The sequence below is a fragment of the Sebastes fasciatus genome, chromosome 9 (genome assembly GCF_043250625.1).
Source record: "Sebastes fasciatus isolate fSebFas1 chromosome 9, fSebFas1.pri, whole genome shotgun sequence".
NCBI lineage: Eukaryota > Metazoa > Chordata > Actinopteri > Perciformes > Sebastidae > Sebastes > Sebastes fasciatus.
Window position 1 is genome coordinate 25,439,544 of NC_133803.1, and position 5,104 is coordinate 25,444,647.

The following is a 5,104-nucleotide window of genomic DNA, read 5'->3' on the forward strand; positions in this document are numbered from 1 at the left end:
GTCGGCAACTTAAGAGAACAACAGGAGAGAGAGGAGATAATGAATCTGATTATGTGTCAATTCAATGTTTAAAATACTGTTAGGGAGCATAAGTGATTCTACCGTCTGTGTGTTGGGTAAAAACATTGAAGGTATAATACCTGCACAGCAGTACTCCAGCCCTGCAAGTAGACTCATCAGCCACAGGAGTGGAAACCTGAGTGGGCAAAGAAAAGAAAATCACAAGATTGTTTGTTCTGTTGTCTGTTTTTCAGAAACGTAGTAGGCATTCTACATACTTGGTATTTGTTATCTTATCTTACAGAGTACAAGAGAGATATGGGCAGTAGTGGAGGAAGTACTCAGATCTTTTACTTAAGTCCTGTGTTAAAATATATGATACCGATATTATCAGCAATATGTACTAAAAGTATCAAAAGTAAAAGTACTCATTATATTTTTAGAATATACTTTATAGAATATTTTAATAAATTAGTTTCCCATAGAGGGATTAATAAAGTATGCCTTTTGCTTCTTCCAGATTACCGGTACTCTGATTGATATACTCTAAGAGCATTTCAATGTTGTCCGTCAATGTGGAGCCACTTTTAGATACCTTGTTAGTATAGTACGGCATCTTATGTTTCTATTAGTGCTGCCAAAGTTAACACGATATTAACACGTTAATGCAAATTTGTTTTAACGCCACTAATTTCTTTAACACATTACGGAACTTGCGATTTTTAGGTTGTAGCGGGCTCAATTTTAAAGCTAGAGTGACGATACTGGTATTATATGAAACTAGCTTGTCGCGAAGGAGGTTAAATAACGCTCCAAACTTAAGCTAAATTTTGGCGAGGAAAAACTGGCATGGCCATTTTCATAGGGGTCCCTTGACCTCTGACCTCAAGATATGTGAATGTGAATGGGTTCTATGGGTACCCACTAGTCTCCCCTTTACAGACATGCCCACTTTATGATAATCACATGCAGTTTGGTGCAAGTCATATTCAAGTCAGCACACTGACACACTGACAGCTGTTGTTGCCTGTTGAGCTGCAGTTTGCCATGTTATGATTTGAACATATTTTTTATGCTATATGCAGTACCTGTGAGGGTTTCTGGACAATATATGTCATTGTTTTGTGTTGTTAATTGAATTCCAATAATAAATATATACATACATTTGCATAAAGCAAGCATATTTGCCCACTCCCACGTTGATAAGAGTATTAAATACTTGACAAATCTCCCTTTAAGGTACATTTTGAACAGATAAAAAATGTGTGATTAATTTGTGATTAATCGCGATTAACTATTTAAATCGATTGACAGCCCCAGTTTTTATATGTAAAAAGCAACAAGTAGTATGTAATGGAGTAGAAGTATAAAGTAGCAGTAAGTTGATATACTCAAGCAAAGTACAAGCATGTCAAAATGGTATTCAAGTACAGTACTTGAGTAAATGCACTTAGTTACATTCCACCACTGGATATGAGTGAAGAAGAGAGAAGACGGATTAAATCCTTGCGAAGGTAAAGAGACGTGAGTTTCACTCATTTAGCAGTTGCTTTGGCACTCAAAAACAGAGCATGTAACTCTAAACACATGAAGTCTGAAATGTCATCCAGCTCTGTTCATGAAATAGGAAGAAAACTATCGATTCAACCTAATTACAAAGTAGGTGTTACCTTTCTTACTTTCATCCCACTGAACAACAGTCAGGTAGCTATTGTTACAGCTGATGTAACACAGATAAATAGGTCATTTACTGCTCTGACTTATGCAACATCGTTAATTATTCCTACCAGATAAAGTTTGCTGATGTAGAAAATATTTTATTTTACTCAATTCAAAACCATATTCATATAACTTTCAAGGATACGGTTTTCCAATATTTTCAGTCATTAATGAAATACCGGTTATTCAGAGAGGCTCCATGAAGACAGTCTGTAAAACCTGCAATAAAATGTTATTTCCTTTGTATATTTCCTTCAATTCCCTAAAATGTTATATTTCTTTTTTAAGGCGAGACATTACAGGCAAAAACATTGTTTTTCAGGCTCGGATAAATTTTTAGATTTTTGGGCTATTTTGCCTCCATAACATGTCTTCTATCAGACTAGTGGAAAGAAAACATCAGGTGTTTATTTCACTACTTTGTCTATTTGTGTTGATTTCTCCAAAATGTTCTCCTAAATGCCTCATTTGCATATTTAAAAATACAATTTCAGAAAACTTGTAATACAATAAATACTTGTCTTAATGTAAATAATCGACTGGGGAAGTTTCATTACGATATCTATTAGTTTTTTTTACCGCTATTCACCTGTAGTGTCTTCAAAATGTAGTGAATTTTACAATACTTTACATATCTTTAAGCTGTTTTCTCTAAATTAAGTTTTTTCTCAGACTCTAAGCGACAAATCTCCACTTCAGTAGCACTTACATACACCAAACTTTCATTCCTATCTATACTCTGAAGGTTTTTACAGAGGGGTGTGTTCATATATCATTCACAGCCTGATTTATATAATACTTTATTCCTGAAAACATGGCGAAAATAGATTTTTTTTTTATGGTTGTTGACAGTATTTTCTGATTTATGGAGTGATAAAAAGAGATGTCAAAAAATTCCCTCTGTAAAAAAGTTTTGATTCTAATATGTCAACAAAATAAAACCAACATTTTTGAACGTGGCTTTATCCAATGTTCATATTTCTATTCTGGAGATGTATGCAAATTAGCACATATTTGATAAGATGATACCTTATTTACATATTTAAACATAAAATGACAGAAAACTTGTAATGCAAAAAATAATTGTCTTAATGTCAGTAATGAACTGGGGAAGTTTCATGGTGATATATATTAGTTAAAAATGTTTACCTTATTCACCTGGGGGGTCTCCTCTATTTAATATATCCCTTTCTATCATCCTCTCAACTTCACATTATTGTACACAAACAAGTCCAATAATAATGGTAAATGTCAATATTTTAAGTGTTAATTTAGCCAATAAAAATAGATGTTAGATTAGATTTGTAATACTTTTAGGATTGAATGCTGATTGGAGTATTTTTTCACCCCTTGTTCAGAAGTCTAAAAACTCCCTGGCTGCCACTACAGTTTCCTCAGAGGAGACTGAAATAAAGTTGTATTCAATACGTTAACTGGTGTCCAACCAGAGACACCATAGTTTTCCCACAATGTGCTATGCAGGTCTGTTAGTCATCCCGATCTGTTTTTTAAGGGCAACGGCTTTAAAAACAGGAAGAAGTTGAGCAGGATTATGAGAATAATGACAACAATCCCGGATTGTTCTGATTAGGTTACCATCTAAATGTCAATATTCCCTCCAGGCCACGCAGGGCTATTGTATCTGTGAACACTCTCATTACAAAAATGCAGAAGAACTATTTACTGTAAATCACATCGAGCCTCCCTGAGGGACTGCAACTATAAAACAGAGTCGAGTCTGACAGCATCTGCAACTCTTATAGCCTTCAGAAAACGTTTGAAACATGAGGAAATGGTTACTCTCTGTGACGTTATAGTGCTCCAGGAAAGGTCAAACTTTTTTTGAAAGCACTGATGCTTTAAGCATTTTACAACTCTATTGTTTTCTATTTTACTCCGTAACACTCAGCTGTTCCTTAATCTGAGCTATATTATTTATTACCTGTGAGTGTCATTATATTCTATACATTTATTTCTATCTTAACAAAATAGGGAAATACGCCTATTCGCTTTTCTGCTGAGAGTTAGATGAGACGATTGATACTAAACACGAAGTTACAGTCAGCTCTGTCCAAAGGCGACGTAAAAAGAATGTGCCCACCCGTAATAATAAGGCTTTCTAATCAGCATGTTATATCTTGTTTAATACACACAAAAAACAAAGTGTGAAACCGTCAACATGTGGTTTCACAGGGCGTGTAGTGACTTTCTGGAGTTTTTGCTGAAATCACTACACCCAGGTGAAGAAATAGTCCGTCACATAACCCCAGTTTGGTTTAATGTTCAGATTAAATAAGCAAGATATAACATGTTGACTAGTGAGCTTTAAAAGAGCTGGTAGGTGGATTTTGTTACCCTTGGTCAGAGCCAGGCTAGCTGTTTCCCCCTGTTTCCAGTCTTTATGCTAAGCTAAGCTAACCATCTCCTGGCTGTAGACTGTGAGAGTCGTATTCTCATCAAACTCTCTGCAAGAACACAAATATGTATATTTCACAAAATGTTAAACTTCATTATCCAAGAACAATCCTGCTCCTTATTATATAACATATCAAATGAGTGACTTGCACTACTAATATTGCACTGTGTAAAAAGGAGTTTATTGTCCTGCTTTAGGATATAGCTCAGCTTTTATTTATCTATTATTTGGCTCTTTTATTGTATTATATTTGTTATCCACCTCATTTGTCTTTGTTTTTATGTGACTTGGCTGCTCTTACTGTGATTTCCCTTTTTGGATTAATAAAGTACTCTATATTTATATATATATCTATTCTGTAGGGCTGCCGATTAGTCCGATTAAGAACATTTTGGTCTTAGTTGACTAAGATTTCTGTTGTCGATTAGTCGTTTTTTATGCTTTTTTCATGCTGAATGACTTATATCCAAGAAACTTATGAGTACATCTCTGGTAAATTTAAAGTGGTGCTTTTGTGTGATTCTTTATGGAGAAACTAAGTTTTACAGGTCTCAATTAATTAGTCAATAAAATCGTATAAGTGTTTGTCAACAGCCCTAATATTCAGTTTTTTAGTTTTATTATTAACTCAATCTATAAATAAATATCCTGCTGCCATTTTTGGCCAGACCATCAATGCACATGAGTGAATTCAGTTTGACTCACACTATTAAATGTAGTATAAAAGTAATTAGAGGGAATTATAAAACAGTTCATTACTGATAGTAACTAGAGGGGAAAATAAAATATATTTACAAATTAACAAATCAAAAAATCAAATAAAAGCAATTTTGCATAACTAAACAATTGTTCATGTAAATGTAAAACCTTACTGATGAAAAAGCATTTTTTTAAGTAATAACTATAACATTGTTAACAATGAATAACAAATGTATGTCAGTAAGACAATAATACAACAATAATAATAAT